The sequence below is a fragment of the Pseudophryne corroboree genome, chromosome 5, assembly GCF_028390025.1.
Source record: "Pseudophryne corroboree isolate aPseCor3 chromosome 5, aPseCor3.hap2, whole genome shotgun sequence".
Classification (NCBI taxonomy): Eukaryota; Metazoa; Chordata; class Amphibia; order Anura; family Myobatrachidae; genus Pseudophryne; species Pseudophryne corroboree.
Genome location: NC_086448.1, coordinates 522,197,155 through 522,224,813, shown reverse-complemented (window position 1 = coordinate 522,224,813; position 27,659 = coordinate 522,197,155). Strand labels below are relative to the sequence as shown.

At 41.9% G+C, this 27,659-nt stretch overlaps 1 protein-coding gene across 2 annotated transcripts in view; it reads right to left on the bottom strand.

Annotated features, from left to right (window-relative positions):
- BMP6 (bone morphogenetic protein 6) overlaps positions 1-27,659 on the bottom strand; it is a 462,814-nt gene that overhangs the window by 144,047 nt on the left and 291,108 nt on the right. The window lies entirely within an intron of this gene.

Below are 27,659 nucleotides of genomic sequence, written 5' to 3'. Positions count from 1 at the left end.
CCACAGTGCCAGATACATATTGCCCCACACATGCCCCCCCCCCCACTGTGCTGATTACCGCTGCTGCTGCTTTGTGTCAGAGGAGGGGAGCATGCACCCCTCCTGCCCCTTCGTGCTCCGTCCGGTGGTGGTGTGTCTCAGCTGTCTGGGGTCAGGCAGGGAGGAGAGCGCAGCTATGTCAGGTGGCGGTTGCGGCATGTAGGACCTCAAACCAGCCGCAAAGTTTGTGAGCCAATAAGGGCTCGCGGACCGGTAGTGGCGGCTCCTGATTGGCTGCCGGTCCGTGAGCTCTGATTGGCTCACGAACCGGCGGCTGGTTTGAGATCCTACCCGCCACTGCCGCCGGACATAGCTGCGTTCTCCTCCCTGCTCTGACAGCTGAGATATGCTGCTGCCAGACTGAGGGCCTTATGTGGCCCACGGGCCGGAGGTTCCCCACCCCTGGGCTAGAGAGTGGTAGAAAATCTGACTTGGTAATTAAATAAGCACCAGAGGTGTGGGGTGGAGCAGGAGAAACCTTGGAGGCGGGAAGTGAGAGGAAGTAACCAGGGTACAGTTGAGGCCACAATCACAGGACGAACAGAGGGGTTGGAAGGGTGTGCAGACAGAAATTAGGAGATGTAGGATGGGGAGGATGATTAGGTGCTTTATAAGTGAGGTGCAGGAGTTTGAACTGGATTTTGAGGATAATGGGAGTCAATAAAGCAGTTTGCAAATAAGGAAATTCATTATATTAAAATACACTGCTCAAAAAAATAAAGGGAACACTAAAATAACACATCCTAGATCTGAATGAATGAAATATTCTTATTAAATACTTTGTTCTTTACATACAGTAGTTGAATGTGCTGACAACAAAATCACACAAAAATGATCAATGTAAATCAAATTTATTAACCCATGGAGGTCTGGATTTGGAGTCACACTCAAAATTAAAGTGGAAAAACACACTACAGGCTGATCCAACTTTGATGTAATGTCCTTAAAACAAGTCAAAATGAGGCTCAGTCGTGTGTGTGGCCTCCACGTTCCTGTATGACCTCCCTACAATGCCTGGGCATGCTCCTGATGAGGTGGCGGATGGTCTCCTGCGGGATCTCCTCCCAGACCTGGACTAAAGCATCCGCCAACTCTTGGACAGTCTGTGGTGCAACATGGCGTTGGTGGATGGAGCGAGACATGATGTCCCAGATGTGCTCAATTGGATTCAAGTCTGGGGAACGGGCGGGCCAGTCCATAGCATCAATGCCTTCGTCTTGCAGGAACTGCTGACACACTCCAGCCACATGAGGTCTAGCATTGTCTTGCATTAGGAGGAACCCAGGGCCAACCGCACCAGCATATGGTCTCACAAGGGGTCTGAGGATCTCATCTCAGTACCTAATGGCTGTCAGGCTACCTCTGGCGAGCACATGGAGGGCTGTGCGGCCCACCCAAAGAAATGCCACCCCACACCATTACTGACCCACTGCCAAACCAGTCATGCTGAAGGATGTTGCAGGCAGCAGAACGTTCTCCTTGGCGTCTCCAGACTCTGTCACGTCTGTCACATGTGCTCAGTGAGAACCTGCTTTCATCTGTGAAGAGCACAGGGCGCCAGTGGCGAATTTGCCAATCTTGGTGTTCTCTGGCAAATGCCAAACGTCCTGCACGGTGTTGGGCTGTAAGCACAACCCCCACCTGTGGACGTCGGGACCTCATACCACCCTCATGGAGTCTGTTTCTGATCGTTTGAGTAGACACATGCACATTTGTGGCTTGCTGGAGGTCATTTTGCAGGGCTCCGGCAGTGCTCCTCCTGTTCCTCCTTGCACAAAGGCGGAGGTAGCAGTCCTGCTGCTGGGTTGTTGCCCTCCTACAGCCTCCTGATGTACTGGCCTGTCTCCTGGTAGCGCCTCCATGCTCTGGACACTACGCTGACAGACACAGCAAACCTTCTTGCCACAGCTCGCATTGATGTGCCATCCTGGATGAGCTGCACTACCTGAGCCACTTGTATGGGTTGTAGACTCTGTCTCATGCTACCAATAGAGTGAAAGCATCGCCAGCTTTCAAAAGTGACCAAAACATCAGCCAGAAAGCATAGGAGCTGAGAAGTGGTCTGTGGTCAACACCTGCAGAACAACTCCTTTATTGGGGGTGTCTTGCTAATTGCCTATAATTTCCACCTGTTGTCTATTCCATTTGCACAACAGCATGTGAAATTGATTGTCAATCAGTGTTGCTTCCTAAGTGGACAGTTTGATTTCACAGAAGTGTGATTGACTTGGAGTTACATTGTGTTGTTTAAGTGTTCCCTTTATTTTTTTGAGCAGTGTATATTGCTCAATTTAAAATTCTGCCCTCAAAAGAACTTTGTATTTCTAGTAGAGATGAGCGGGTTCGGTTCTCGGGATCCGAACCCCACCCCAAACTTCACCTATTTTACACGGTTCGGAGGCAGCCTCGGATCTTCCCGCCTTGCTCGGTTAACCAGAACACACCCGAACGTCATCATCCCGCTGTCGGATTCTCGCAAGATTCGTATTCTATATAAGGAGCCGTGCGTCGCCGCCATTTTCACTCGTGCATTGGAGATTGAACGGAGAGGACGTGGCTACGTTCTCTCCCTGAAAAGCTCCGTAATCTGTGCTCAGTGTGCTGCAAATATCTGTGCTCAGTGTGCTGCAATAATCTGTGCTCAGTGTGCTGAAAATATCTACGTTCTCTGCCTGAAAACGCTCCATATCTGTGCTCAGTGTGCTGCAAATATCTGATCAGTGTGCTGCATTGTGGGGACTGGGGACCACCAGTATATACTTTTCTATAGCTTCTATACTGCTTGTCAGGACACACATGGGTCACAGTTACACCACTCTGTACTGATATACAGTAATATATATACTTTTCTATATCTTCTATACTGCTTGTCAGGACACATGGGTCACAGTTACACCGCTCTGTACTGATATATACAATAATATATATACTTTTCTAATTTTCTATAGCTTCTATACTGCTTGTCAGGACACATGTGTCACAGTTACACTGCTCTGTACTGATATATACAATAATATATATATATACTTTTCTATAGTTTCTATACTGCTTGTCAGGACACATGGGTCACAGTTACACCGCTCTGTACTGATATATACAATATTATATATACTTTTCTATAGCTTCTATACTGCTTGTCAGGACACATGGGTCACAGTTACACCGCTCTGTACTGATATACAGTAATATTCTATATACTTTTCTATAGTTTCTATACTGCTTGTCAGGACACATGTGTCACAGATACATCGCTCTGTACTGATATATACAATAATATATATACTTTTCTTATTTTCTATTGCTTCTATACTGTTTGTCAGGACACATGTGTCACAGTTACACTGCTCTGTACTGATATATACAATAATATATATACTTTTCTATAGCTTCTATAATGCTTGTCAGGACACATGGGTCACAGTTACACCTTTCTGTACTGATATATACAATAATATATATATATTTTTCTTATTTTCTATAGGTTCTATACTGCTTGTCAGGACACATGTGTCACAGTTACACTGCTCTGTACTGATATATACAATAATATATATACTTTTCTATAGCTTATATACTGCTTGTCAGGACACATGGGTCACAGTTACACCGCTCTGTACTGATATACAGTAATATTCTATATACTTTTCTATAGCTTCTATACTGCTTGTCAGGACACATGGTCACAGATACACCGCTCTGTACTGATATATACAATAATATATATATATACTTTTCTTATTTTCTATAGCTTCTATACTGCTTGTCAGGACACATGTGTCACAGTTACACTGCTCTGTACTGATATATACAATAATATATATACTTTTCTATAGCTTCTATACTGCTTGTCAGGACACATGGGTCACAGTTACACCGCTCTGTACTGATATATACAATAATATATATACTTTTCTTATTTTCTATAGCTTCTATACTGCTTGTCAGGACACATGTGTCACAGTTACACTGCTCTGTACTGATATATACAATAATATATATACTTTTCTATAGCTTCTATACTGCTTGTCAGGACACATGGGTCACAGTTACACCGCTCTGTACTGATATATACAATAATATATATACTTTTCTTATTTTCTATAGCTTCTATACTGCTTGTCAGGACACATGTGTCACAGTTACACTGCTCTGTACTGATATATACAATAATATATATACTTTTCTATAGCTTCTATACTGCTTGTCAGGACACATGGGTCACAGTTACACCGCTCTGTACTGATATATATACAATAATATATATACTTTTCTTATTTTCTATAGCTTCTATACTGCTTGTGAGCACACGTGTCACAGTTACTCTGCTCTGTACTGATATATACAATAATATATATACTTTTCTTTAGCTTCTATACTGCTTGTCAGGACACAGGTGTCACAGTTACACTGCTCTGTACTGATATATACAATAATATATATACTTTTCTTATTTTCTATAGCTTCTATACTGCTTGTCAGGACACATGGGTCACAGTTACACCGCTCTGTACTGATATACAATAATATATATACTTTTCTATAGCTTCTATACTGCTTGTCAGGACACATGGGTCACAGTTACACCGCTCTGTACTGATATATACAATAATATATATACTTTTCTTATTTTCTATAGCTTCTATACTGCTTGTCAGGACACATGGGTCACAGTTACACCGCTCTGTACTGATATATACAATAATATATATACTTTTCTTATTTTCTATAGCTTCTATACTGCTTGTCAGGACACATGGGTCACAGTTACACCACTCTGTACTGATATACAGTAATATATATACTTTTCTATATCTTCTATACTGCTTGTCAGGACACATGGGTCACAGTTACACCACTCTGTACTGATATACAGTAATATATATACTTTTCTATAGCTTCTATACTGCTTGTCAGGACACATGGGTCACAGTTACACCGCTCTGTACTGATATATACAATAATATATATACTTTTCTTATTTTCTATAGCTTCTATACTGCTTGTCAGGACACGTGTCACAGTTACTCTGCTCTGTACTGATATATACAATAATATATATACTTTTCTTTAGCTTCTATACTGCTTGTCAGGACACATGGGTCACAGTTACACCGCTCTGTACTGATATATACAATAATATATATACTTTTCTATAGCTTCTATACTGCTTGTCAGGACACATGGTCACAGTTACACCGCTCTGTACTGATATATACACTAATATATATATACTTTTCTTATTTTCTATAGCTTCTATACTGCTTGTCAGGACACATGGGTCACAGTTACACTGCTCTGTACTGATATACAGTAATATTATATATACTTTTCTATAGCTTCTATACTGCTTGTCAGGACACATGGTCACAGATACACCGCTCTGTACTGATATATACAATAATATATATACTTTTCTATAGCTTCTAGTATTACAGTGCAGCATTTTGGTGACTAACAGTATATAGTTGTGCAGTAGGCCATTGCTGTATCTTGCAGCTCTGTGTCACTGCAAGTATCCATTCCATATCTGTGCGGCATTTTTGTGAGCAGTATATATAGTATTACAGTGCAGCATTTTGGTGACTAACAGTATATAGTTGTACAGTAGGCCATTGCTGTATCTTGCAGCTCTGTGTCCCTGCAAGTATCCATTCAATATCTGTGCGGCATTTTTGTGAGCAGTATATATTGTATTACAGTGCAGCATTTTGGTGACTAACAGTATATAGTTGTACAGTAGGCCATTGCTGTATCTTGCAGCTCTGTGTCACTGCAAGTATCCATCCATTCCATTTTCTTCCAGTGATTTGGACCAATAATACCATTGATTAGAACGAATAAATCCAGTGATTTTGTCATTTTCTTCCAGTGATTTGGACCAATAATACCATTGATTAGAACGAATAATTCCAGTGATTTTGTCATTTTCTTCCAGTGATTTGGACCACTAATACCATTGATTAGAACAAATAATTCCAGTGATTTTGTGATTTTCTTCCAGTGATTTGAACCAATAATACCATTGATTAGAACGAATAATTCCTGTGATATTGAGGTGTTTGTGTCGCTTAGCTTAGCCGTCCAGCGACCACAGTGCACCTCTTTTTCTCTTTTCTTTGTATCATGTGCTGTTTGGGGCCAATTTTTTGAAGTGCCATCCTGTCTGACACTGCAGTGCCACTCCTAGATGGGCCAGGTGTTTGTGCCGCCCTCTTGGTTCACTTTGCTTAGTCATCCAGCGACCTCAGTGCAAATTTTAGGACTAAAAATTGTATTGTGAGGTGTGAGGTGTTCAGAATAAACTGGAAATGAGTGGAAATTGTGGTTATTGAGGTTAATAATACTATAGGATCAAAATTACCCCCAAATTCTATGATTTAAGCTATTTTTAATTTTAAGGGGTTTTTGAAAAAAAAACACCTGAATCCAAAACACACCCGAATCCGACAAAAAAATTTCAGGGAGGTTTTGCCAAAACGCGTCCGAATCCAAAACACGGCCGTGGAACCGAATCAAAAAACAAAACACAAAACCCGAAAAATTTCTGGTGCACATCTCTAATTTCTAGCACAAAATAAGTACAACATTTTCAACCCTTGTTTTTTCACCCTACACAATTTTAATTAACATCAGCCATTCAGTTTGGCTTTGTGCAGTGCATGTATAAATATGTACCCTGAAAAATATAAAATTACACTTGCACATACAGCCTTGTTTTTTGCCCAGCTACTTCAGTAACTAAGTAGAGACGTTTGTTCAATTCTGATATTTACACATGGAAATATAAATACATACTACAGTAGTGCCTGATTCGAAGGTCTGGATTATGTGTTTTCTGATCTTAGCTCCTGCTTGAAACCCACCATTCCACAGTGGTAGGTTGCATATGTTGCCTAGCAGGTGATAAGTGTTAGGATATGGTGCACTCTGTACCTGTCTCCTTCTGTGTATCAGTCTATGGGTACATCCCCCAGTGTTAGACCTCTAGTGCCAGGAGTCACTCGGAGGCGGAGTCTCATTATGTGGTTCCTGTTCCTCCATCTCAGGGAGAGAGTGAGGAGAGTGTGACACACAGAGAGACTGAGTGACAGAGTACTGTGTGTACAAGTGTGCAGATCTGAGACTGGGAGCAGATTTCCGCTACAGAGACTCACAGTGTTCCAGTGCATGTATCCCAGCTCCAGAGCTGACGCTGAGCCGGGCAACGCATCATATTCTTTTCAGTGGATGTCACACTGCATGGCTGTGCAGTCCTCCATTCTTTACCACCACAGACATCTCCTGATAAGTACCACTACCTAATGCTGTTACCTTGTGTGATACATGGGCTCCTGATTACCGCTATCAGTGTTACATCTGGATCACCTGTGTACCCTAAATAAACCTGCATTACTGTATAAGTCACAAAGTGTGTGGACTGACGTAACTGCACCAGATAGCCCAGAACACTCTGCCAACAATAAGCAGATTGAGATGATTATCATGCTTGGTCCTAGCCACAATTCGGGCCAGCCACACAGGTGCTCTGCTTCAAAGTGTCTGGTTCCTACTTCAGGATAAGCCACCAAGGTGTTGTGAGTGTTCATGTCCAGAGCTCCCAGAGCACGTGCCTTTTTCCTCACCACTCCTTTCCTTCCTTCTCATCTCTTATACCCTATCTCGACCCCAATAATGTTACTTGGAGTGTCTAGAGATCCTTGTGATGCGTGGTGGTCTGGGGGGCACAAGGGACACTTGTTAATACACTACCTTATTTATAGATTGCTCCACACATCTTTTAGATTGTAAACTCATTTGATCAGGACCATCTGTTCCATATTATTGTATGTCATTTGTCTCATGATATCTTCAATTAACAACACTATGAAATATGTTGACTCTTTGTAAATAAAGGATAATATTAATAACAAAGTTCTCTTACATTGTATATAAAGTTATAAACACTGGACATTTCATCTGCCTGAATTAACATGCCTACTGGACACCATCGTAATTCTTAAACATTCCACACAGCCATGTGACACTACACTTACACAGCACGAACTGATCACTGAATATTACTATATCAGACTGTAAAACCATGGGAAAATACTCTCCTCTTCAAAATATAACAAATGAACATTATCATTATTTTGATGTTGTTGTTGTTAAGTACCATAAAGTCAATGCCAACTTATGGCGACCCTATGGATAGCTGTCCTGAACAATGTCCATCTTCAGTCAAGTGGCTCAGTGTTGATAGTGTGGATTCCATAGTTGTTGTGATGGTATCAAGCCATCTCGCTGCTGGTCTTCCCCTTTTTTCGTTGGCCTTCAACTTTTCCAAGCATAATGTCTTTCTCTAGGAATTCCTTTCTTCACATGATGTGTCCAAAGTAGGAAAAGTGCAGTCTTGTCATTTGTGCTTCTAGGGAGAGCTTAGGTTTTATCTCATCTTATACCAACTGATTTGTTCTTCAGACAGTCCATGGTATACAGTATGTAATATCCATCTCCAGCACCATAATTCAAAAGCATCTAAAAATTTTCCTATCTCGCTTCTTGGCTGTCCAGCTTTCACACTAATACCATGTTACCTTCAAAAAACATAGCTTGATCGAGTCATATCTTTGTATGCAAAGACACATCTTTACTCTTAAATTATCATAATACAATACATTACATTGTCTATCAACCCCAAACACTGCGCCTATCCAACATTATTTGACCGTTGGACATGATAATAATACAGTTTTAATGGATTCTATTCAGTCATATAACGGTTCCTAAAAATGATTAGTACAGTACAGTAACATACACAGCATAGAGTGTAATACAGGTACTGTTGTTTTTAAATATAGTCAGTAGGCAATGTCAGATTTCCCACTCATGAGTGTACTGTAATGATATTCATGCAGCCGTAAAAAAGGAATTATGTAACATTAGAATACATATGCCTGGGAGCTTGTACTACCTTTTATTTCTGAGTTATTCCAGGTATGTCATGAAATATCTTACAGACCAGCTAAATCACACAGGAAACAGTGATCACCGGAAGAGTGTAGCTTATCGCATGGTAAGTTCCATCACCTGGAACAGATTTCTCAGGACTGAGTGCAACCATATTATAACAACTTGATGTGCCTTAGTATCTATGCAATTCAATATACTACTGGTTATTTGTACTTGACTTCAGTTTCCCCGATGACCTCTGGGCCTACGCACCTGTTTCCAATTACTAGTTCCTTACCTAACTTTTTGAAGCTGTACTTCAGTCTCAGTAGTGCGACTTCCTAGTCTTTGAGACATTCATGTTCAAGTACTAATAACATGCTTGCTACTAAGGATGTGATGTATAAAAATCTGGAGAGGAAAAAAAAGAATAATTCTGTGCATCATCGTCCTGAAAATGCCAGCTACTGCCTGTACATTATGTATGATTACAAGCAGTGCTGCAAAGCAGCTGTGGTCATGGTCTTTGCCAGCACTTAATGGCAGTCGTCCACAAGAAAGACAGTTCTACTGCTCATGCTCAGAAATGGCTAACACATGCGCTGAGACACACACAGGACGCCAGGTAGAAGATCGGCAGAAGAGGACGTTATAAATAGTACAATGCTCTTTGCTCAATGATCATTTAAAGGAAGCGAGTGTCAAACTTCTTCTTACAAAAAAACAAACAAATGTAGAACCCAACTGCATGAGCATCTGTAGACTAGAGATGTGTGTCGGACCATTTTTGCTGGATTTGGATTTGGCTTTGATTCGTCGTCCAGCTTTGGATTTGACAAACGGCCATGACTGGTTTTGGATTTGGATTTTTTTTTCTCCAAAAATGTACAAAAAAAAGGGAATTTAGCATAATATGGGCCTTTTTTTATTCTTACAGTATATTTTATCACAATTGCATTAATTTCCAGTCATTTCAAGTCAATTTTAACCACCTCACAGCTCACAATATTGTTTTCAACAATACTGGCTAATGGCAGCAGCAAGCTGGCTGGTTACTAAGCGACAGAACAGCGTCACAAACACACGGCAGTTTATAGCACATCTATGAAACACTGCCACAGCGTACTGGAGTAAAGTAATGTTCAACCACTACAAACAATAGCTATATATATATATATATATATATATATATATATAATCAAGCTGGGTCCGGCACTCAATAAACTGTCCAATTACCCCGGTGTCCTGATCCAAAAACGGTATTCACCGCTGGTATAGAGTTCTGGATGGAACGGCACATGTATTTGTCTTTATATGTTTGTACTATGCATCATATCCTGACGACGGTGCGTGTCGGCACCGAAACGTTGATACGCTGAGTTGATGTATTATTGAAATTTTAATACACGCTTGTTGCATAAAAAAAGCCTCTGAGTGCCGTTCCATCCAGAACTCTCTCTCTCTATATATATATATAAAACATGTATACTCCTGCACTCACATCAAGAAAAATAACAACAGTGGGGTGCTCCTAGTGGGATTCTCCAAGTTTTGGTAGGCCCACAATATTCAGGCAAGTGTCCAGAGTTTGGAGGTGCACTCATCCAATAAATAATTCTCAGCGACTTTTCTTAATTCACAATAACTTTATTAGTAGAAATTCGGCTTATTCAGTCGACGTTTCGATCCTCAGTTTCGGGATCTTTCTTAAGACAAGCTTCAAAATATAATCAATGCTCACAAGGCATCATATATTGATTTTCAGCTTAATCAATATATCGGGTTCAGACAATACCAAGGCTGCATGGCTAGTAAGGCCATATGCAACGTAGATTATGTGTGGAAATAAAACTCATGAAAACAACTTAGACAACTCCATTGATCACCACAAGGATCTGGTCCTAACAGCCTCAGTGTGGCTGCTGAGGCTGTTAGGACCAGATCCTGGAGTTGTCTAAGTTGTTTTCATGAGTTTTATTTCCACACATAATCTACGTTGCATATGGCCTTACTAGCCATGCAGCCTTGGTATTGTCTGAACCCGATATATTGATTAAGCTGAAAATCAATATATGATGCCTTGTGAGCATTGATTATATTTTGAAGCTTGTCTTGAGAAAGATCCCGAAACTGAGGATCGAAACGTCGACTGAATAAGCCGAATTTCTACTAATAAAGTTATTGTGAATTAAGAAAAGTCGCTGAGAATTATTTATTGGATGAGTGCACCTCCAATCTCTGGACACTTGCCTATATATATATATATATATATTCTTCCATTTTTAAACTTGCAGCTCGATTCAAACTGCGCATGGATCACAGGGCTTATAGATGCACATGAACAAAGTGCACAAGGGTAAAGTACACCAACCAGTACAATCAATAGATGTATCTTTTAAATTTTTTTACAATTGCAGCTCAGTTCAAACTGCATGGATCACAGGGCCTATAGATGCACGTGAACAAAGCACATCAACAGTACAAACAATAACTAGTGTGTGTATATATATATATATATATATATATATATATATATATATATACACACACACACAACCTTCTAGTTTGTGATTGTGTGTATATATATATATATACACACACACAACCTTCCTGAAGACGGGGTGCGAGTCCCCAAAACGTTGAAGGAGTAAACTGATTGTTGTATCAGAGCCTGCAGTGCTGTGTTTTGTGTTCTGCAGCATGCAGAAAATGCCTGGACTTATATATATATATATATATATATATATATTTAAACTGAATGGATCACAGGACTTATAGGTGCATATGAGCAAACTGCACTAGGGTAAAGTGCACCAACCAGTACAATTTACTGCAGAGTACAGCGCAGCATACAGCGGTGTGCAGCGTGCCCACTATAAGCAGCCACTTTATACAGCACAGCGACTTGTGAGTTCAGAGTCTGAATCATTAATTACAGCTACTACAGCAGAGCATAGCACAGCTTTCAGCAGAATGACCCCTATACAGTCACAGCACAGCCACTTGTGTGTCCAGAGTCTGAGTAATTAATTACAGCTGCTACAGCAGAGTATAGCGCAGCTGTCAGCAGCGTGCCCCCTATACAGTCACAGCACAGCCAACAGCTACTACAGCAGAGTACAGTGCAGCCTTCAGTAGCATGCGATAGAGTGAAATGGCACAGAGTCCCGGCCACAGCGACTTATATAGAATCAAAATCCTGTGAGAATCTCTGCTGTTTGGAGCGGTCCGGATCTACTACAGTACAGACCAGTACCAAACCTTTCTTTTCTAGAAAAGGTCATTGAGAAAGTGGTTGCAACTCAATAGGAAACCCACCTGTTTAGGATTCAAGAGAAGACATAGCACTGACACAGCCCTGGTATGTGTGCTTAATGATCTTCTAATAGCAAGAAACAGTGTTGACTATTCAATCCAAATTCTTCTGTATCTCTGCAGTATTTTGACCATGTGATTCTGATTGAGCGCCTGAAAAATATCTGTGGACTGTATGGCACAGTCCTTAGCTGGTTCAAATCATTTCACACCAGCAAGCCACAGAGGATTTCTGGAGTATACTTATCATCATCAGTGCCAGTGCCCATACGGTGTTCCACAAGGTTTTATACCTATCCGCCCTGTATGCGTGCTACCACTAGGTGAAAGAATAAGTCATGGCCTGGGCTACCACTGCTATACACAACTGTACCAGTACCAAAACCAATCCTAAATGGTTGTCTCGCTGAGCTCCAGGAGTGGATGAGTGCCAGCTGACAGTGACTAAATACTAACTAACCATCCCTGTTTCTGTTACATAGCACCCATTCTCTACTCCTTTTGTAGCTCTATGCTGGGTCATTTTTGTGGGGTTCAGTATGATTTACCGACGGTCATGTTCAAAATGCAGACATAGTCAGAATACCGACATTTGAAATATATGACATAACTACGACATGCTGCTATTGAATGCCATCATCTGTTACCTGTAAGGTAAAATAAATACGTGTTGAAGCAAATTGGTGAGTGCCTGTACAATTGGAATTGATATATATATATATATATATATATGTATCCCACATCAAACAAGCAGCGGCACTCGGAGACTCTCTCGTGATAAAAAATCAAGTGTGAATTTTAATTCATGTCACAGCAAGGCCAACGTTTCGGGGCTTGTCTACCCCTTTGTCAAGGTGAGTCAAAAGTGAAATATACATATAGACATAATTACCTTATAAAGTGAAGAAGACCCGCCCGCGGGAACTGAAGTGCAGATACGGGGACGCGCCATACTTCCGTCCCGAGTGTAAGGTGCAGGATGATGACGTCAGTCCGCAGTGACGCGGTGCGTCCTCCTTCCGCTGGCCGTCCGCATCGCCATGGCAACCTGGACGAGGTCGCGCTGACGCTCTCCCGGCGTCCTCGTTTCCTAGGCTACCCGGTCCATGCTGGCTGTCAGCGTCAGAGTTCTCACTTTGTCACCGCGGTACTGCACACCCATCTTCTGCACTGAATGAAAAAATGTATGCTGGACAGTGGACATATATATGTTAACATATGAATTACATATGGCTATGCAAACTGTGTCATATACAAATAAAAATGAAGGTAAAAATAAAAGCAATAGGGAAACCTCTTATCTATCGCATTATACATGTAAATTAACTTGAAGACCAAACTGCTGTCTAATTTTCGTACTGGACATAATGTCTCATATTGGGGATGCTGTTTTAATAATTTGATGTTGGTATTCCAATGGGTATGGATCATTCCATGAAGGAGCCAAAGCTTGACTGTCTAAAATACACTCCACTGCATTTTGTCATTCAAACCTTTGGGCTTCATAGTGTCCAGTATGTACATCCATTTGGCCTCCATGCGTAATAGAGGCCCATGTCGATCACTACCTCTCAACCTCTTAGGGACATGATCAATCAGGGAAAAGCGTAGGTCCTTCAAATCATGTCCATGCTCCACAAAGTGTTTGGCTACGGGCTGATCCGTTGGTTTGCCCATGAGGGCCGCTTTGACCGATGATTTATGCATGGCAAACCGTTCTCTGATGGTACGGATTGTTTTGCCCACATACTGAAGCTGGCATGGGCATGTGATAAGATATATCACGTGTGTCGTAGTACAAGACTTAATGCCATATGGCCCATTGTATCAACAGACAGCAACTTGTCCATGCTCAGGAATAAGAGGCCCATGACATGTTACACCAGAGGAAAAAATATCAAGGACATGGTGGTACATACCGACGTCACCGGGTTCGACAAAACGACATCCTCCACTTTTTTAACTAAAGCACCAGGGTGCTACCGGTGTCTAGGGTGTGACACTTGCAAATTCATGAACACTGGTGCCTCATTTATGTCCTGCGCTACAGGGAGATCATTCAAAATTAACCATATATTGTCTTGTACTACGACACATGCCCATGCCAGCTTCAGTATGTGGGCAAAACAATCCGTACCATCAGAGAACGGTTTGCCATGCATAAATCATCGGTCAAAGCGGCCCTCATGGGCAAACCAACGGATCAGCCCGTAGCCAAACACTTTGTGGAGCATGGACATGATTTGAAGGACCTACGCTTTTCCCTGATTGATCATGTCCCTAAGAGGTTGAGAGGTGGTGATCGACATGGGCCTCTATTACACATGGAGGCCAAATGGATGTACATACTGGACACTATGAAGCCCAAAGGTTTGAATGACAAAATGCAGTGGAGTGTATTTTAGACAGTCAAGCTTTGGCTCCTTCATGGAATGATCCATACCCATTGGAATACCAACATCAAATTATTAAAACAGCATCCCCAATATGAGACATTATGTCCAGTACGAAAATTAGACAGCAGTTTGGTCTTCAAGTTAATTTACATGTATAATGCGATAGATAAGAGGTTTCCCTATTGCTTTTATTTTTACCTTCATTTTTATTTGTATATGACACAGTTTGCATAGCCATATGTAATTCATATGTTAACATATATATGTCCACTGTCCAGTATACATTTTTTCATTCAGTGCAGCAGATGGGTGTGCAGTACCGCGGTGACAAAGTGAGAACTCTGACGCTGACAGCCAGCATGGACCGGGTAGCCTAGGAAACGAGGACGCCGGGAGAGTGTCAGCGCGACCTCGTCCAGGTTGCCATGGCGATGCGGACGGCCGGCGGAAGGAGGACGCACCGCGTCACTGCGGACGGACGTCATCATCCTGCACCTTACACTCGGGACGGAAGTATGGCGCGTCCCCGTATCTGCACTTCAGTTCCCGCGGGCGGGTCTTCTTCACTTTATAAGGTAATTATGTCTATATGTATATTTCACTTTTGACTCACCTTGACAAAGGGGTAGACAAGCCCCGAAACGTTGGCCTTGCTGTGACATGAATTAAAATTCACACTTGATTTTTTATCACGAGAGAGTCTCCGAGTGCCGCTGCTTGTTTGATGTAGGATACATGTGCTATATTTCCAGAGGGCACCGGAGCCAAGTAACATCCATGGGTGAGTGCCGGTCCAACAAATAACATATATATATATATATATATATATATATATAACCTGCACAGAACGTCGGCATTCCAGACTTTAAAGAACGACTCAAAACTGCATCTTAAAAAATGTTTCAGTGCTTATCAGCATTTTTATCGAGATTTTTGAAATAAGGACAAATCAGGGAAGGGGAAAGGAAATATTCTGCACAAGTAGATATTATTTGTTATTACAAGAAAAAAATCAGATTACTTATAGAGACATCAATATTTAGATTCTGCAAGCAGGGTGATGCCCTAGACAACATACATACCAGTTAAATGAAAAGAGAAAGAAAAAATAGGTTGTCCTTTTTGCTGGCACACTGAAGAGATTATTAATTAAAATGTAGCTTTTATTACATATTATTTGAAAATATACCAGTTTGTGAAATAAAACATACATAAATGTGGTGAAGTGAAATAAAGTGATTATTAAAAAGCTGTGCCTCACTGTCTTTTAATTTAATATTTATTTATTGTATGTATATAAAGTTATTTTGTCAGTGTATTCCTATACATAACATTTGTTGTTTATATAATTCCAAAGGGAGAGAGATATTCAATCCTTATGTATTTTTATTTATTGTAGCGTAGTTATTATTAATATACTGACTATATGAACATAATATCCATTTAGAATTGAATTATGAAAATTCAACTGAGAGAAGGAGAGAATCCGAATCCATAATTATTTATTAACAGTTTCTTATATAGCGCAGCAAATTCTGTTGCGCTTTACAATTGAAATAATAGGCTTTACATCCTATATTTATTATCACCTTTATCAGAAGAACATTTTTTGGTTTAGTAAATGATGATCTATCTATTAAATGTTGATAATAAACTGTATATATACAAATTGGATGAGAGTGTAGCTACATTTAAATCAGATTTGCTAGCATTTAAGAAAGGTAAATATAAGAGGGTCATAGAGGACTACAGGGATTTTCGTGTGTATCCCTGGCTGATTCCTCAAAATAATAGACGTCAGTGGCAAACTGGTCAGTCATTTAAAAGACGACAACCTAGACACTTTACTGACATTGAGTCTAACACCTCTCAGAGTGACTCAGATAATTCCAGTAAATCTAGACAACATTTTTTAGGAGACAAAGCGTCCACACGCAGCAAAGCACCACCAGACAGGGAATTAGAAAACCCTGCAGGAGAGGGGGTGTCAGGCATCAAAAATCAAAGAGAAAAAAATCCCAGGACGATCCGCAAATAGCATTGTTCAATCTATCCTCATACAAATTAACTGAATCAGAGGCTATGGTATTAGCCAAGGGTCTGTCTTTCGTTCAAACTCATCGACAGAAACCTTTTGACTTTGATGTTGAGCTATATAGATTTCACAGGCAACTACGCCTCAAAGACTTCTTTAACAAACGTAAAGCTACTGAGTATAAATTGACTCCATTTAAAATCCCCAGTACTTTTGACCCGCCATCAACAAACGCATCGATTGAGACCTTCATGCGTTTGGTGAGGATGGATACTATACCGATTTTACGTAAGAGTAGGATTAAATATTCAAATTTAAACAAGGAGGAGTCGTTAGCAAAAAAATAACAATGTCAATATTGTAATACGCCCCACCGATAAAGGCGGTGGCATTACAATGAATAAGACTAATTATGTTGAGGAAGTAATGAGGCAGCTGTCAGATGCAACCTGTTATAAAAGACTTCAGTTTGACCCAACACTCAATTTCAAGAAGGAAATAGATTCTATCATTCAACTTGGTTTCAATAACGGTTGGATAGATGAGCAGACAGAAAAATTTCTTACCCAGGACTACCTGAGGATCCCCCTCTTATACATCTTACCTAAGGTGCACAAGAGTTTGGTGGATCCTCCGGGTAGACCGATTATCTCCTCCAGAGGCTCATTGGGGCAACCTTTGTCTCAGTATGTTGATTACCATCTACAATCAGTAGTCCAACACACCCCTTATTTTATTAAGGATACGTCGGATTTTATTAATAAATTAGAACAATTTGGACAGCCGCCAAGTGAGTGTCTTTTAGTGACATTAGACGTTTCTAGTTTATACACTAGCATTGACCATACGGAGGGTATTGAATCAGTCAGGAAGGCTATCACCACTAGTCCCCACTATGAGGGTCCACCAGTTGACTTTTTATTATTACTTATTGAGATCATTTTACATAAAAATTATTTTTTATTTAACAATTCTTTTTTTCTACAACTTCACGGGACGGCGATGGGGTTTAACATGGCCCCATCATACGCCAATTTATTTATGTATGATTTCGAACAGAATAACATTATGAATGATTTGGATTTTGCTAAATTCATACCGTTCTACGTTAGATTCATTGACGACCTTTTCATGCTGTGGACTGGTGGTGAACAGGCATTGGTCCAATTTGTTGATAGATTGAACAACAGGCCTGGTTCCATTAGGTTCCATTAGATTCACCTATCGATACAATAGGGTGAAGATGGAATTTTTAGATGTGTTGGTAGGAATTGAGGAAGGATGTTTCACAACTAGCATTTTTAGAAAACCAACAGACAAAAATACGCTTCTTCTTACATCAAGCTTTCACCCACAACCTTTAAAGAAGGGACTTCCTTACTCTCAATTGGTAAGGGTGACGCGAATTACCTCAGACCACACTAAACTGCCAGAGGCTCTAGCTAACATGGGGCAGAAGTTCATTGACCGGGGCTATGATCCATTGGAAGTGAAAAAAGCGACAACAAAATGCCTGGGGTTAAAACGTGAGGACCTTTTGGTTCCAAAGATGAAAAGTGCGGAAACAGAACGTTTGGTATTTATGAGTACCTACTCTATCACGTCGGGTTTAGTCAAAAAGTCAATACTGAAGCATTGGCATATGTCCAGACGGACCAAGCATTAAGCAGATTCTGCGCTAATACACCCCTCTTTAGCTATAAGAGGAGCAAGAATCTTAAAGAACGGATCTCACAATCTGATATTAGTCCTGGAGTGATGTCGAATACAAATTGGCTTAGTCTACAGTGGGGAGCCTTCAAATGTGGTGGCTGTGCCAATTGTACGTTTATGCTGACTGGTAAAGAATTTGTGCACCCCATGTTGGGAGACAAATACACGTTGAGACACAGAATGACTTGTGACACCCGGTACGTGACTTACATCATTGTATGTCCCTGTAAAAAAGTATACGTGGGCAAAACAATCCGGATGCTAAAAAGCATTACAGATAGTGGAACCGAGTACACCACCGGTGGCCAGACATTTTGCAAACTGTGGTCACAGAATAAGGGACTTCAAATTCATGCCTTTGGATCATGTGCCGCCGCTTAGGAGAGGTGGCGATCGCAACAAGCAGTTATTAAATCAAGAAAGCCGATGGATATACTTACTAAATGCTATGGCCCCATTAGGGCTTAATGAGGAACTAATATTTTCCTGTTTCCTATAGAAAATAGAGAGTTTTAAACCAGGCCTGCTGTTCCTAGTTTATTGTAGTCTCATAGTGGATGCCTTCTCCACACAGATGCTCCTGTTCTTGTTTATTATTTATTTGTTGTATTTCCTTTTTGGGTATGTTGTTTATATGCATATACATTTAGTGCCAAGTAGATGTGTCAGCCAAGGGTAGTATCATCCCGATATGACCAATATATGTTTAGCCCCGGTGATATGTTTGCACCGACTAAATCAGTGTTATAAGTTTATCGATCAGTAAAGTCAGAGGGGGGCTCTGTGTATAATGATAGTCATCTATATAAGTGATGTAATAGGTCCCTGGCGGAAATTGTGGCACATTGTATATGCATAGATGTTATGTTATTTTATCTTGTCTTAGGTGTAGTAGTTTTGTGCACTTATGTTTCCCCGATTCTGCCACTATAGGTGAGTGGAGGTGACGTGGCTGGGTTGCCAGGAGACGGGGAAGCCAACAGAGGTACGTCATGTCAAGCAGGCGGATCGCTTGGACGAGCAGGCCAATCGGCGAACCGCTGTTTGCCTGGAGGGTGTGGGACGCTGTACACATGTCACGGTCACGTGGCGTGAGGAGGCGGGACCGACGCTACCATGGTAACAAACGGGACACCGGGAGCCGCTCGTGGAGAGCGTGGCGATGCTGGATGACGTCACAGATGGGCGTCCAGGCGTCCTGGTAGCTTCATACACGCGCCTCCGAACAACACCTGGCGGAGCTCGGGTAAACAATTAGGACAGGTGAGCACACTTTGTTCATTTAGTGGGTATAAATAGTATGAGCTTGGCATAATGGTTTGAACTACTCCCCTGAAGACGGCGGTAGCCGAAACTGCTGTTGGGAGACCCTGCTGGGTTGGATCCATACCCCCAGCATGACTCAGGACATGTGAGACTTGTATCATTAATGGAATTCTGTTTCCAAGCTGCTGATTTTGCACTAAAAAGTTTGTCTTATTGCTTGAAATGGCATAAAAACGTTTGGATATTTAAGGAGTGCTGGTTTCTTCTGCAACATAGCCCCAGCTGGAGCCTCATGGTGTGGTTGTACATACATATATATATATATATATATATATATATATATATATATATTCCAAAAACTTGGGATTGGTGATATATGAAAATATTGCACTGAAGTCCACTATTGAAACTGGTAGATCAGGCTTTTATATTGTGCAGTAGATAACTGATGTCTGCTAACTATGACAAATTGCCATGTCAATTGTGCAAACTGAAGAAGTTTGAGCATGTGTACCATAGTGATTAATAATTTCTCATATTGCGGCTACTAATATAAAGATATCGTTAATTATTCAGGTGAGTTGCCATAACTACATCTGCTGACTGCGATCCTTCCTGTCACATCTTATAGTGCAGATGAGATAGGTTCCACATACGTGTCACAATGGCTGTTATATCAATACTGGCCTGACTACTGTATATTCCTATATACCAATTTATATATAGAAGATTGTTATTCTCTTCCAACTATCACATGCATAATATAATATACAATGACGTTCACTTTCTCTGTCATCGGAGATAAGTTCAGCACAACTATCACATAGAGCCTCAATTAGTGTTCCAATTAAGTGACCTTAATATAATATTAAGTTAAATGTATAAATCGAGAATGGTGTCTCTTATAAAGATGGATTCAGATAGCTCGAAGTCCCAGTCTCTTCAATACTCTCCATCCACTCTCAGTATCAACACTGTATATATTAGCCACAAGCAGGTCCATCTTTCTGTATGGGTTCAATGGGCAGTTGCCAAAGGGCCCCAAGAGTATAAGGGCCCTAGGCTAATAGCTGAGGGTCCCCTTTTTCAATTGATACCAGATTTTTGGAAATCGGCCCTGTGGAACCAGAGATACTTCAAAGCAGTGGTCTCCATCTGAGCCTGTGAATTGCTCTTCCCAGCCAGATATCTTAGGTTCTGTCTTACTTTAGAGTTTTCTGAGGAAATACTCCAAAAGCTGGGACTCTCTTCTTTCGGAGGACACTGGCAGCTTGTTTCTACTGTGCCCAGAACCAGAGATACAGGTAACAGCCCTCCAGCAGATGGTCCCTGCTCCAGCTCCACATGCCTGGTATGCAGTTTTATATTTTCATTGGTGGATTGCTCTGGCTCCTGAAGTCTGATCCCCAAGTCCCCAATACCTCATTGAAAGCTAAGAAATCTATTTTCAGGAACTGGAGTCACACATCAACATGATGATTAATCTTCCTTGAAGAAATTACAAAATCGCTGTCTTAACCCAATGCGTTTCGTCTTACAGACTTCATCAGGGGTTTATTATAATCAAGGAATCACAATATGGACATGCAACTTAGCGTGTCTTCAAAAGGCAAATAGGAAGATTAATCATCATGTTGATATGTGACTAAAATGGATTGTCTGTACGTAACATCATTTATTGTCTTCTTGGACAAATTGTGAAACAGTTTCTTTTACTGTATTTTATAAAATAAAAAAGCCTTTTTCTAATGATTGTTTTATTGTATAACTAAAAACTTTTACATACCAAAGAACTACACTAGCTCCCTGGGGAACACTAAAATAACACATCCTAGATCTGAATTAATGAAATATTCTTATTAAATACTTTATTCTTTACATAGTTGAATGTGCTGACAACAAAATCACACAAAAATTATCAATGGAAATCAAATTTATTAACCCATGGAGGTTTGGATTTGGAGTCACACTCAAAATTAAAGTGGAAAAACACACTACAGGCTGATACAACTTTGATGTAATGTCCTTAAAACAAGTCAAAATGAGGCTCAGTAGTGTGTGTGGCCTCCACGTGCCTGTATGACCTCCCTACAACGCCTGGGCATGCTCCTGATGAGGTGGCGGATGGTCTCCTGAGGGATCTCCTCCCAGACCTGGACTAAAGCATCCGCCTACTCTTGGACAGTCTGTGGTGCAACATGGCGTTGGTGGATGGAGCGAGACATGATGTCCCAGGTGTGCTCAATTGGATTCAGGTCTGGGGAACGGGCGGGCCAGTCCATAGCATCAATGCCTTCGTCTTGCAGGAACTGCTGACACACTCCAGCCACATGAGGTCTAGCATTGTCTTGCATTAGGAGGAACCCAGGGCCAACTGCACCAGCATATGGTCTCACAAGGGGTCCGAGGATCTCATCTCGGTACCTAATGGCAGTCAGGCTACCTCTGGCGAGCATATGGAGGGCTGTGTGGCCCCCCAAAGAAATGCCACCCCACACCATTACTGACCCACTGCCAAACCGGTCATGCTGGAGGATGTTGCAGGCAGCAGAACGTTCTCCTTGGCATCTCCAGACTCTGTCACGTCTGTCACATGTGCTCAGTGAGAACCTGCTTTCATCTGTTAAGAGCACAGGGCGCCAGTGGCGAATTTGCCAATCTTGGTGTTCTCTGGCAAATGCCAAACGTCCTGCACGGTGTTGGGCTGTAAGCACCACCCCCACCTATGGACGTCGGGCCCTCATACCACCCTTATGGAGTCTGTTTCTGATCATTTGAGTAGACACATGCACATTTGTGGCTCGCTGGAGGTCATTTTGCAGGGCTCTGGCAGTGCTCCTCCTGTTCCTCCTTGCACAAAGGCGGAGGTAGCGGTCCTGCTGCTGGGTTGTTGCCCTCCTACGGCCTCCTTCACGTCTCCTGATGTACTGGCATGTCTCCTGGTAGCACCACCATGCTCTGGACACTACGCTGACAGACACAGCAAACCTTCTTGCCACAGCTCTCATTGATGTGCCATCCTGGATGAGCTGCACTACCTGAACCACTTGTGTGGGTTGTAGGAAGGTCATACAGGCACGTGGAGGCCACACACACTACTGAGCCTCATTTTGACTTGTTTTAAGGACATTACATCAAAGTTGTATCAGCCTGTAGTGTGTTTTTCCACTTTAATTTTGAGTGTGACTCCAAATCCAGACCTCCATGGGTTAATAAATTTGATTTCCATTGATAATTCTTGTGTGATTTTGTTGTCAGCACATTCAATTATGTAAAGAACAAAGTATTTAATAAGAATATTTCATTCATTCAGATCTAGGATGTGTTATTTTAGTGTTCCGTTTATTGTTTTGAGCAGTGTATATATATATATATATATATATATAGAAAAGTAGAGGCGGCACTCAGCTAAATAATGCAAAAACAGGCAGTTGTAATTTCAATGTTTCGAAGTAGCTTTACTTCGTCATCAGGATAATACAAGCAAACAAGTAACATACCTTTATACCCCACCATGTGTCAGTCTAGGTGTGCGGCTCCGGTGTGTCCGCGCCCACTGATGACGCCTCCACCCTGCGCCGCATCACCATGGTAACAATCATACACAACAAATCTTTAAAACCGGAGGTACACAGACAGCACTGTATAAATGACAGCAAACACAGAGTTACACATTTCGTTGCAGTCTAAGAATATATCAAAAGATTTATGAACATCCAAGTTCAGCAGCGATACAAAACAACTTACATAATCATAGTGATCAAACACGATATCACGATACACCCTGCCGATAAGGGTGGGGGTATCGTGATACAGGATATTGGAGATTATAAAACAGAAATGTTGCGACAATTGAATGATTTGAGTGTTTACCGTTTATTACAGAGTAATCCTACTGAGTTGTTTAGTAGAAAATTACGTACCAAATTGGAAATGGCAGTTGAAAATGGTATTATTACTGATGTATTGATGCAGGCACTTATGGAGGACCACCCGGTGGAACCTATTATATATTTGTTACCCAATATTCATAAGTCTTTGGTACATCTACCGGAGTGGCCCATCATCTCTGGCCGGAAGGGTTTATTTCAGAAATTAGCCACATATTTGGATGCTGTGCTACAGCCCTGTGTGAGGGGACATCCACGTTATTTGTTGGATACTATGATGTTCTTGAAGCTACTCGATGATCTTGGACCCATACAGAGGCGGTACTACCGCCAGTGCAACCAGTGCGTTGCACTGGGGCCCGCCACTGTCCAGGGGCCCAAAGCATGTAATGAGTCAAACTGACTCCTTACATGCCGCTGTGTGCTGCGGGCAACCGCCGCCCGCAGCACACAGCCGTCCGGAGAGTAGAGGAGCGCAGCGGACACGGGGGAAGGAGGAGTAGGGAGGTGGAGGAGGAAGCCGCAGCAGCGCTGTGTTATAGGTTGAGGCGCTGCTGCTGTACCTCTGCTTCACCATAGGCTGTCTTCCGACGCTGTGATGTGCATGCCAGCATTCACAGCGGCGGAGAGCAGCCTATGGTGAAGGACTGGGACAGCAGCAGCAGCGCCTCCACCAATAACACAGCGCTGCTGCGGCTCCCTCCTCCACCTCCCTCCTCCTACTTCTCTCTTGCCAGGGAATCGGGATCTCTGCCAGAAGCTGCACAGAGGAGCCTGAGCCAGCAGAGACAGTAAGTATAATTCTTTCTTTCTTTCTCTTTCTTTCTTTCTTTCTTTCTTTCTTCCTTAATGTGCAAAAAGGGGGACACTGACTGCCGTAATGTATAAAAAAGCAGGACGCTGTCTGCCGTAATGTGTAAAAAGGGGGAATCTGCCTGCCGTAATCTGTAAAAAGGGCACGCTGTCTGCCATAATGTGTAAAAAGGGTACGCTGTCTGCCGTTATGTGTAAAAAGGGCATGCTGTCTGCCGTTATGTGTAAAATGGGCACGCTGTCTGCCATTATGTGTAACAAGGGCACGCTGTCTGCCATTATGTGTAAAAAGGGGACGCTGTCTGCCGTTATGTGTAAAAAGGGGGATGCTGTCTGCCGTAATGTGTAAAATGGGCACGCTGTCTGCCGTTATGTGTAACAAGGGCACGCTGTCTGCCGTTATGTGTAAAAAGGGGACCCTATCTGCCGTTATGTGTAAAAAAGGGGATGCTGTCTGCCGTGATGTGTAAAAAGGGGGATGCTGTCTGCCGTTATGTGTAAAAAGGGGGACGCTGTCTGCCTTAATGTGTAAAAAGGGGACGCTGTCTGCCGTAATGTGTAAAAAGGGGAATCTGTCCGCCGTAAGGTGTAAAAGGGTTTCTACCTGGTGTAGTGGTGCTACTGTGCGGCGTAATTTGAATAATGGACACTACTGTGCACCGTTTTATGATGCCATTTCTTGCACACAGTGCTAAAATGTCTAATTACGGCACTGTTGCTAGGTATCCATTTCTCAGGCCCTGGGCAGGTCCCCCTCACCAGATCCTCTCCAGGGGTGAAGGGGTGGATTTGGATGGGATGAGGGGGGGGCAAAGCATTTTGTCGCACCCCGGCCCACCGCTTGCTAGTTCCGCCACTGGACCCATACCTATTGGATGTTTTCTTTGAAGTGTAGACATCAGTAGCCTGTACACTGTGATCCCTAAATGTGCTGGATTGGCCGCAGTTCGTAGTCTTATTCACAAGAATCCACTATATAGGGGCCCAGATGTCAATTTGTTTGTGGATTTACTTGAAATGATTCTCACCTGTAATTTTTTCCTGTTTGATGGTAAATTTTACATCCAAACATGTGGGTGTGCGATGGGGTCAAATGTGGCCCCAACGTACGCCAATGCGTATATGTTTATGACAGAGCAGGACATTCTATTCAAAAATCCAAACTTTTGTGCAAATATGGTCATGTATACAAGATATATAGATGACCTATTTTTGATATGGTCTGGTCCTAAGGATTATAGATGAACACAATACATCTGATCACCCTGTCAAATTCACTTATAATATCAGTGACTGTACTGTCAATTATTTGGATGTACAGGTAAACCTTGTAGGTAATAAAATTAGCACCGTACTTTACAATAAACCTACTGACCGCAACACTGTGCTTTCATCCTCAGAAGCTTAAATATAGCCTTATTCACAATTTTTGCGGGCGGTCCGCATATGTAGTGATAGTGACACAGCGATTGTATGCATTGCCAAAATGGTTCAGCAATTCCTGCAACGTGGATATAGGTATGATTTGTTGATGCAGGCAAAAGAAACAGCATTAAAGAACAACAGGGCACATTTATTGGTTCCCAAGGTTAAACCTAAACTACAAGGGCGTTTCCCTTGGGTAAATCACTATAATACAGCGAGTGCCATTATTGTACAAACTGCTTAGAGATTGTGGCCCGTTCTATCCACTGATAAGGATTTGAACCTAGAAGGATCTAATATGATGCCATGTTATACTAGAGGCAAAACCATCAGAGATTGGGTTGTACGTTCTGATATTACCGAATTACAATCCAGGAGTAGTGAACAGAGCAATTTTCTTTCACTACAAAAGGGCTGTTATAGATGCATTAATTGCTCTACTTGTAGTGGTTTAACTGTGGGCAAATATTTTTGTCATCCACGTAGTGGGGAGAGATTTACTATACAACATAGGGTCAAGTGTACAACAAAGTTTATTATATACATGATCACATGTCCATGCGGACTTAACCATATTGGGAAAAGTGACCGTACACTACGTGAACGCGTGGCTAATCACAAATTAGCTATTAAGGCAGCGTTAGCAAGCGTCAAGAGTGACCAACCTGTTGCACGACATTTCGTGCAAGCTCGTCACAGCTTGGCATCTCTGCGCTATATGATCATTGACCATGAGCCATTTAAAATTAGAGGTGGAAATCATTCCCTTATGCTGCTACAGAAGGAATCCAAATGGATTCATGAAATGGAGACATTAGCTCCTAAGGGGTTAAATGAAACTCTTGGTCTTCACTGCTTTCTATAATAACCTCTTATATTTATTATCTTACTGTAATTTGTTTGCTAGTAAGATCTTGGTTTCAATGATGCCTTAATTGTTTAGATTGCTTTATCGCTTTATGATGATAAATAAGTGCCTATGTTTGATCACTATGATTATGTAAGTTGTTTTGTATCGCTGCTGAACTTGGATGTTCATAAATCTTTTGATATATTCTTAGACTGCAATGAAATGTGTAACTCTGTGTTTGCTAACATTTATACAGTGCTGTCTGTGTACCTCCGGTTTTAAAGATTTGTTGTGTATGATTGTTACCATGGTGATGCGGCGCAGGGTGGAGTCGTCATCAGTGGGCGCGGACACACCGGAGCCGCACACCTGGACTGACACATGGTGGGGTATAAAGGTATGTTACTTGTTTGCTTGTATTATCCTGATGACGAAGTAAAGCTACTTCGAAACGTTGAAATTACAACTGTCTGTTGTTGCACTATTTATCTGAGTGCCGCTTCTACGTTTCTACATTGGACCGGCAGTGGTTTCTAGGAGGGCACCAGCCGGTTAGCGGGGGGCGGGTCGCGGAGGCTGTGTGACATCACATGTAGCCACTATGACCCTCACAGCAATGAGGAGCTCCCTGCCAGGTAGGGAGATACTCTTCAGGTACAAAAGCATCGTCGCTGTGCGATGCTCTTGTACTTGTGCGTGGGGGTCGGGCCTGACATGCGGGGCGGACTAGCCCTGGGCTGGGCGTACCCCCGCATGTCTGTGTGACTGATGGTAGCTGTGCTAAATTTAGCACATCTACGATCAGGTCTGAATAAGGCCCAAAGTACCTACTATAGATCACATGACTACAATTGATTATCAGATGCATACATGGTAAAAATACTCAACTGATCGGTGTGCATCCAGCCTTTATACTTAAATACCTCCCAACTGTCCCATTTTTGGCAGGACAGTCACGATTTTCTGGGAATGTCCCAGGGGGGCAA